Here is a 9,651-nt window from a genome sequence, read left to right on the forward strand (position 1 = left end):
AGATGCTACCTGCTTATCCTTCTTTGCTAGAGCATATAATTTGAACAGTTTAATGAAAACTAATTAAGAACCAACCATATACACCCCTGTTTATTGCAGTATTATTTACAGTAGCCAAGATATAGAAGCAACCTAAGTGTCCATCAGTAGACTAATGGATAAGAAAACTGTAGTGTAAATATGCACACACGCACACATACACACGAATATCATACAGCCATAAAAGGGGATGGGATTTTGCCATTTGTGACAATATGCATGGACCTAGAGGGTATTATGCTAAGTAAAGTAATTAAGACTGAGAAAGACAAGTACCATATGATTTCACTCATATGTGGAATCTAGAAAACAAAACATAAATAAGCAAATGAGCAAAAAGCAGAATCAGACCTATAAATACAGAGAATAAACTGAAAATTGCTAGAGGGGAAGAGGGTGGGGGATGGGCAAAATGGATGAAGTGGAGTGGGAGAGACAAGATTCCAGTAGTGGAATAAAGGGCATGGCATAGGGATAAAGTCAGTGATACTGTATAGCATTGTATGGTGACAGATGGTAGCTACACTTGTGGTGGTCATAACATAAATGTGCATAGAAGTTGAATCATCATGTTGTACACCTGAAACTAGCATTTGTCGTTAGTTGTATGTCAACTACACTCAAAAAAAAAATTTTTTTTTAAATACCTCAGTGAAAGGTTCTATTAGGTGATTGTTAAATAATGCCAATTAAACAACTAAATAACACATAAGGAAAAAAAAAGAAGAACCAACTCTACATTGAGATATCATGGTGAATCCTAGAGAGGAATACACAGATGAGCACCGTATGATCTCTTCCCAAAATACCACCACCACTATCCAAACAGCTACCATTCCTGAGCATCTCCCATATACCAGGCACTATCTGAGGCATGTTATTTTTACATATGATGACTATTTTTTGAAATACTCCTTTTGAAAAATGTTCTATAATCATCATTTCACAGAAGAAATTGAGATTCGAAGGGGTTAAGTAATTTGTTTTAAAATTACGTGATATGAGTCACCACTAGGATACTGGGCCTATTTTATGAGAACTACTTTATCACCCATAACAGATATGAGTTATGCTTGCCAAGTTACAGTCCTTTCTCAGGTACAGTTTGTTAGATCAGGAATCGACACTGGAATCCATCTAGGCTATTCATACTCTGTTAGGAATTTGAAATTGGGATCGAGAGATTGCAGTTCATTTGCCCCGAATAAGTTAAGCTCACCTGAAATAAAGTCGGGATCTGTTGGATGACACTGCATCTGCAAGCAGAAGCAGAAAGAGCTAATCTGTAAGAAGAATGAAGCAAACATGTAAAACAAAGGAGATGTGCACTTCCTTTTGAGAGTATTTTAATTTCCTTGTTCAGGGTAAGGTACATTTGATTACTTGGTTACTTTCTTATTTTGAGAAAGATACAAGAAAACTATTGTGCAGTTCAAAAAACATCTGCAACCATGTGGTGGTAATTTGCTAGAATACAAACCAAGCATCCAGTCTAGTGTGCTATTACTTTTATATCTAATTACTGATCATTTTAATAAGGAATTAATTCATTTAGCAGGCTCAGTCATTATTCTCTATGTGGATACATATTCATCATGATTGATAGTTTTTGTTTGTTTTTAAGTAGGCTCCACCCAGCGTGGAACCCAGTGTGGGGCCTGAAGTCATGACCCTGAGATCAAGACCTGAGCTGAGATCAAGAGTCAGATGCTCAACTGACTGAGCCCCGAGGTGCCTCACTAGTTTTCCTTTTTTTAATTTACCACGTAAAGGCATTCGTGGGCACTGACCAGATCATTATATATCAAATTTGGATCCTTTTTATGGCATATATTTTTAATATTATGTCATCTTTAATTCAACAGTGCCATATGTGTAACTTACCTGTTTTCTTATGAAATAGATATTTTTTTATAATGCTGAACCTAAGCATCTATTAGAAATTAGTGGCTAAAAGATATATTAAGAATGGTAGGCTTGGAAAGAAATAAGTAGCCATGTATTTCTGTTGAATGGAAAATTTAACATGTAACAAAAATGTTTTTAAATTACCCTTCTATTGCAGATATATTCTCACAATAGCTATGGGGAAGGTGGTACAGTTGAAACACAACCACCAGGACCTACTGTTTACTATTACTGTTAATACTACTACTGCTGCTGAAACTATTACACCACCACCACTGCTCCCACTATTACTGCCACAATCACTACGACCACTACCGAAAATACTGCTACAACTATGGCGAACCCACTTATTTACCAAAAAATATTCACCATGTGTCAGCACTGTTAAAAAAACTAACTCAGAGCTCTGGGTGCAAAACCAGATTGTTAGTTCATGTAGCTCATATTTATAGCTGGTACTGTATTATCTTTGATTCGGGCAAGTCACCGACATTTTTTGAGAGAAATTTCCTTATCAGTATAATTTTAGAATTTTTATAACAATAAAATGAAAGAAAGCACATGAAAGTGCTTTCTGATGGATACAACATTATGCACATTTAGTTATTTATACTAAGCTGTAAAGAAATGCCTGCCATTGGGATTATTAACTTTGATTAATAGTATAGATATTTATACTCATGATAACTGTGAAATCAAACCCTAATCATATAAATTATCCTCCAGTAATCAATTATGAATATCTCTACTATTTCTATCTCCTGGTATATTTATTTTCCATTCACAAAAGACATCAGGCAAATATGCTGGCCATATTTTGAATAATTATTGTTATTTTAATATCTATTATATATGTGTTAGTACATTTGAATCCCTGTCTCTATATACTCAAAGTTGACATTTGGTGTAACAGATCCCCGAATTTCTTCAATATGTTTCACATCTATCCACATGAAATGAGAAGCTCTGTTCCATAATTAATGATGCAATATACTCTTTTTAAATAAGGATTTTATCAGCCTATATAACTAATGATAGAGTTACCCCATGACCAGTTGGCATCATTAAATTTACCAACTACTGGGCTATCATCAATTCCAATTAAATCCTAAGTATGTCTCTCACCAACATGTAAACACATTTTCTAATTGGGAAGTACCATCATGAGTAAATTTAATGGTGCCAAGTTGGCCATTTAAGTGATTTAATAGTTTAGTGGGAAATCATTTGGCTTTGAAGGTATTCCTTTTTCTATCCCTCCCATTTGTTGCAGTTGGGAATATCCATGTGACAAAGATTGCTAGAGAAACTGATGCTGGCCTTGTATAAGCAAGTTTATTACAGTTAGCAGTGATCATAGGTATTTTCTGGGAGGGTGTATTAGCCCAGCAGCTGAATTGAAGTTATGAAACCGCAAAGGGAGATACTGGATAGCCAATAGGAGTATGTGGTACAAGTAAAATTATCAGGAGTTTGACTGGCAGCTGATGCTGAAGAAATTATTTTTCCCCATGAAGTATCAAAAAAAGGTTGGGCAGCCATCTGGCTTCTCTTATTTCCTTGTTTATCCTCAGCACTTAGGATACCGTCAAATGCATGAACTGCAGAAATAGCTCAGTGACAGTGTCATTTTCTGTGTTTGAGCATCTAAAGTAAAGGACTGTCAATAAAAATAATAGCATCTAATATTTATTGAGATAATTACATTCTGAGGATCAGAAGAAGAATGTTTCACATGTTCTATACTTCGATGTTCACAAAAACCAAAAACAGAATCAGCCAGGATTTGGGGGCAGAAACCAGAACCATTCTAGATATTTGTAGTAAAAAAGAGGTAAATGTAAGGAAATATGTTTTCAAAACATTGTGGATGTTGAAATGTGGACTCCAGGATGGCCTCCAGGAATGAGGCCAAGCCCATAGCATAACAGGGCTACCAAAGCAGTTACTACTCTGCCATAGCTCCCTTTAACATCCTCGAAGCTCAGACTTAATGCAGACATCTCCACATCTTTACTTGGCAACAGAAAACAGCCAAAGCAGCTGGAAGATAGCCTCTGCTACATTTATGCTTTCCAAAACTCAGAGATGTGTACTTAATTTACAGTGAGTCATTTTTTTTTTTCCATTCAGAACTTCAGCTGCAAGGAAGAAAAATTGTTTTTAACTTTTTAGCCTTTTCTGTATAGGAAGGAATGAGGGTAGGTAGAAAAAGATTAATAGTGCCACCAAATACATTTATCACAGACTTTCCTATTCTCATATCCAGATATGGAAATTATAAGTCAAGTAGTTTAAGTAACTTGCTCATGATCCCAGAACTAGCTATGCAGTGAAGCAAGGATTCAAATTCAGATGTATTAGTTAGCACGTGCTAAGCTAGAGAAAGAACAACATGAACATTTCACAGTTTCAAAGGCTTATATTAACAGTGTACATTGTCTTCCTTACTTTGGAACGGCCACAGCTGTAGTATTTGGGTCATAGGGTCAGAAGAAAAGAAAATGTGATGAGCACAATATAGTCTCTTAAGCTTCTGCCTAGAAGTGACACACATTATTTCCTCTCATATTTCATTGACCAAAGCAAATCCCAAGGCTGTGTCTCAGTTCACTAGCATAGGGTTGGGGGTATATAACTCTCTGCCAGCAAGGGAAACCAAACATTTGTGAATAAAATAATCTATCATGGCCGATCTGTCTGACTATAAACTCTATGCCGGTATCTGCTGGAAGTCTTTTCTTATTCCCCAAGACATTATGAAAAAAGATCCAGATAAGTGGAAGTCCTGGCTTCATAGAGAGAGACCCAGGTTGCTATTTGGAACTCCATTCTGGGCTTAAACTCTGCAGTGAGGTGCTGTGAGCAGCTAAATTCCTTCTTCCTGGGGCCAGCTCTTTTCTCATGAGACTCCCTTGGGACAATCAGGGCAAGAGATGTTTTTAGAAAAGACTGTGTTGGGTTCAGAGAAATGAAGGTTCTCATCTTCTGAGGACTTACATATCCTATCCATTTGGACCATTACCTTTGATCACCTGAGGGTTGACTAGCACAGCCATTCTAAAGCCCTTTCACATATTTAATTATCATAATTTATGAGGTAGGTACTACTGTCAATCTCAAGTTTAGAGATAAGAAAACTGAGGCACAGAAAAATTAGGCAACTTGCCTAAAGTCACCCAAGGCAGAGACAGAACTTGTATTTGAACCCTATAGATCTTAGTCCTAAACTCACAATCTTAACAACTATGCGTTATTGCCCCCCCCCCTTTTTTTTTTGCCAGGCCTATTCTAGGTCTAGGTTCTGGGATACAATGATGGTCAAATAAACATAACCTATGCCCTCATAGAACTAGTCTAGAAAGGAAAATGTGTGTGTATGTGCGTGTGTGCTGTGTATATATGTATGTATATATGTGTATATGTTGCAGAATCGCAAAATCATATAATTACCAACTTGTGCTTTGAAGGAAAAATATAGAGTATCTGAGAATATAAAACAGAATACATAGGACTTAAAACTTTGTGTGAGTCATTGAAGTCTTCTCTATGAAGGTAAAGTTTGAGTTGAGAGTTAAATGATAAGTTTACTAAGTAAAGAATGTCTGGAGAATAATGTTTCACGAGTGGAAACAGCAGTTGCAAAGGCTCAGAAACTGGGAAAAATGATAAATTTTAGATAGTAAATAAAGGCCAACATCAATGGGATGGACAGGAGATGAAGCTAGAAATAGGACATGGTTCATATTATCTTGCAGGTGCCTGTAGGGCAAAGCAATGATTTTGATCTATTTTAGTAGTAACAGAAATCTGCTGAAGGACTTTGAACTGGGAATGTCATCATTTTAGATTGCATTTCAGGTTCATTATGATTTTTTAAAATACTGATTTATTTACCTGCCTCGTTTTCATGTGTGTCAGAACTGACAAAAGCATTTTTACCCAGAATATTGAGCTATATAAGTGGAAATCACTGCATGGCTGTGAGTTGTGGGGAAGAGTGTGGTGTATTGAAAGTACAATATCACAACATGGAAGGCTGCTGAAAAATTATGCAGACACTTGCAGATCAAGAAGCAATGAACATGTGTGAGGTCCACTGTGTTACAGAGACAATTCCCCAGAAGGATTTCACATTAAACGTGGTGTAGCTCTCCTGGAATTGTAAATAGGGCAGTGAGGGAAATAGAAAAGTGAAATTGTGATTAGACGTAACTAATAGGAACTTGACCAAAGCAAGCATTAATTTTTCTCAAGTAACACAAATAAGAAAGAAACTATTTGGTGGGGAGGAATCAAAGTCAAAGCTTCTTAGCTAAAAATGGAGACATATGTCTTCTTCACAGAAAGAAGTATTGAGTGATTGTTAGAAGGCCTCAAATGTTAAATTAGGATTAGAAATTACCTTATTTTGACATTTGTGAACCCACCAAGTCCATCTTTGCCTACAGTTCTTGGCAGAAACTCTGAATTTTGGTTGCCAATAAAATAAAATAATTTGTTTTATGTTTTTAGCTGAGGGAAAATGATGAAGTTTTTAGAAAAAAGAATTTAAGGAATAATTATGAAGCTAAGACCCCAAAAAGGCACGAAAAGACTTAAGTCTTAGGAACACATGTAAGCTAGAATCAAACACCACCAGGATTTAGCTGTTTCTTCTTTTTTTAACCACCACTGTCTCTGTTCTGCTGACTGGATTTCTTAACCTGGCAGGAAATATGGTGAAAAGTCATGTTATGTTTTATATTATATTATATTATATTATATTATATTATATTATATTATATTATATCATATCATATCATATTATATCATATTAATTATATTATACTCTATTATATTTCCGTACTGTTCCAACCACTGGAAAGATACTATCTTTCACTGCTTTTTGATGGCAAATCTCAAAATTTGGGGGAAAAATTCATAAAAGTTTGGGTCACATGCTACCAAGTGTGACCACAGGATCACACTCCCAGAGATTATGATGTGGGTCATAAATGCCAGTGTAAATGATACTTTTGGTGAGGGATACTTCATTAAAGGAAAAGGAGGTGCTCCTGGTCAGAAAAATACATGATTTTCCATTTGACCAAGATGACTATTTTTCATCCTTCATATATTTGCTAAGACATATAATTTCTTGACCATCAAGACGAGAATTACACGTCTCTTTTATTGTTCCTGTAGTTATCCCCATCATGGTGAACACAAAAATGTATTTGATTTGCTTATTTCTTCATCTGTTCCCCTTACAGAATGATAAATTCTTTGAGGACAGAGACTTCACTTGGATAATATAACAGCACAAAGACTGGCACATAATGTAATGATGATAGAAATTGATCTTTATTCTAACTTGGTACATTTTTGTAGGCACTGTCCTGATAAATTTTATGTGGATTATCACATTTATTCCTGACAATAACCCTATAAATCAGTTAGCATTATTATCTCCATTTTACATAGTGGGAAATTTAGACTTTGAAAGGGCATGAAGCTCAAGGTCATGACTAAAGTGTGTTAGAGCTGGCATTTAAATCCAAGCAGTCTGACATTAGAGTGCTTATTTTTAATCATGAGGCTAAAACTGCATTCTTTCTGCTTTAAGAAACATGAAAATTATATGACATAAATCAGAAACATTTCATTTTGTTTCATGAAGTTTTAAGCATGAAAATTTATTATTTATTTAAAGAAAACTTGGTTAGCTCTAAAAATCGGTGGATAATAACATCTGTGTAGACAGAGTGAAGAAAGAAAACGATTGTTTGCATAATATAGGAAAGGAAAACAAAGTAACATTGAAAGCAGTTTTTTTTCCAAAGTTTAACTATGTCAATCACTATGCTAGAAATTTAATCATAGTATTTCCCCTGATCTTTTCAATAAAACTGTTGACCAAATAATTGTTAAATTGATGCTGAGACAGACACTATATGAGTCTGAAAGAACAAAGCTTCTAAAAGATGGCATTGGGATTATATCCACATTTTGCAATATGATGATAATTTATAATTAGTTCAGTATACCATGCAAACTATGGAAGTATAAGATACATTTACATGAAGAGCTCAAATGGACTAGATAATTTCACTTGGTAACCAGAATGTTACATAACAAATGCATATCGTAAGTCTTACTGTGTTTTGGCCAAAAGGTTTTATAGATAATATCTATATTTCCAGGTTCATGTATTTAAAAGCTGTATTAATTATAAAATTAGAGTAGATATATTTGCAGCACCAATGATCGTTCATCTTAAGGAATAGGCATAGCAAAAGTCTTAACATTTTTAAATCACTTTTTTTTTAAGATTTTATTTATTTATTTGACAGAGAGAGACAGAGAGAGTGCACAAGCTGGGGGAGAGGCAGAGGGAGAGGGAGAAGCAGGCTCTCCGCCGAGCAAGGAGCCCGATGCAGGACTTGATTCCAGGACCCTGGGATCATGACCTGAGCTGACAGCAGATGCTTAACCAACTGAGCCACCCAGGCGTCCCTTTAAATAACTTTAATTGTAAATATATAAGATAGTTATCTTAGTATAGTATTGACACAAGTAACCTTTATGTTATAATAATGCAATCTAAAAGTTATATACATTTTTGAAGCATAAAAGTAGTAAGTTCCCCAAAAGATAATAATCTCTGTGGCTGGAGGACAAAATAATTTGGATTAATAACCTGCACATCATGAAATATACCAACACTGTTTGATTCATAAATAAATTTCTCTCTTGAATGTTCCATAGCATTGCTATAAATTTATAACTTCTGAATTCATAGTTATCAGGTAATTAAATCAAACTAACTGGATCTTTGGGTTATTCTGGTAGCATTTTACCAAAATGATGTCAAACATTTATAGAAGCTTTTTAAATTGATTTAATTGGAGATATTAAAATTAGAATTCTGGTTTTGATAAGGTATATGTGGAAATAGAAATACAGAAAGATTTGTGTTTGTTTTTTTTTTTTAAGATTTTATATATTTATTTAATGGACAGAGAGAGACAGCAAGAGAGGGAACATAAGCAGGGGGAGTGGGAGAGGAGAAGCAGGCTTCCCGCCAAGCAGGATGCCCAAATGGGGCTCGTTCCCAGAACCGTGGGATCATGACCTGAGCTGAAGGCAGTCGCTTAACCAACTGAGCCACCCAAGCGCCCTAAGATTTGTATTGTTTTTAAAAAACATATGTCTAGCCCACAATTTTAGAATTAAAAAGGGAGATAAATCATATTTCTATTAGAAATATTATGAAAAAATATATTGGTCATATTTAGATGCAGGGACATAAATTGATCATTCACATAAAATATGTCTATTCAGATGTTTTGGGGCTCATATGAAAATTGTACAAGTATTCATTTTCTTAGTCTTTAAAAAAATTCAGAATGTTTTAAAACTGTCAGTGGTAGAATCATCAGAAGCTTTCTATAACTTTTGACAATAAAATGTCCTGAATTTTATACTTTTATACATGTCCTAGTTACATCTACAAACTGTCTGATTATTGGCATAACACAAAATATATTATTAGCTACTTCTTGGCAGATGCTAAGCCTGAGAAATATTTTTCTACCCATTGTTGATTTCACAAGGCCATATACACTCAAAGTTTCATTCAGACTAAATATTGTCACTGTTCTAATTTATAAAAATAAAACATAGTGTCAAGTACTAACAACTATTTTTAGGGTTAAGCCT

At 34.8% G+C, this 9,651-nt stretch overlaps 1 long non-coding RNA gene across 1 annotated transcript in view; it reads left to right on the forward strand.

Moving 5' to 3' along the window:
* The window catches only part of LOC145722641 (uncharacterized), a 152,945-nt gene that overhangs the window by 127,714 nt on the left and 15,580 nt on the right, over window positions 1-9,651 (forward strand). The gene's annotated exons all lie outside the window — the stretch shown is intronic.

This window comes from Leptonychotes weddellii, chromosome 7 (genome assembly GCF_054177405.1).
Source record: "Leptonychotes weddellii isolate Sample4059 chromosome 7, ASM5417740v2, whole genome shotgun sequence".
NCBI lineage: Eukaryota > Metazoa > Chordata > Mammalia > Carnivora > Phocidae > Leptonychotes > Leptonychotes weddellii.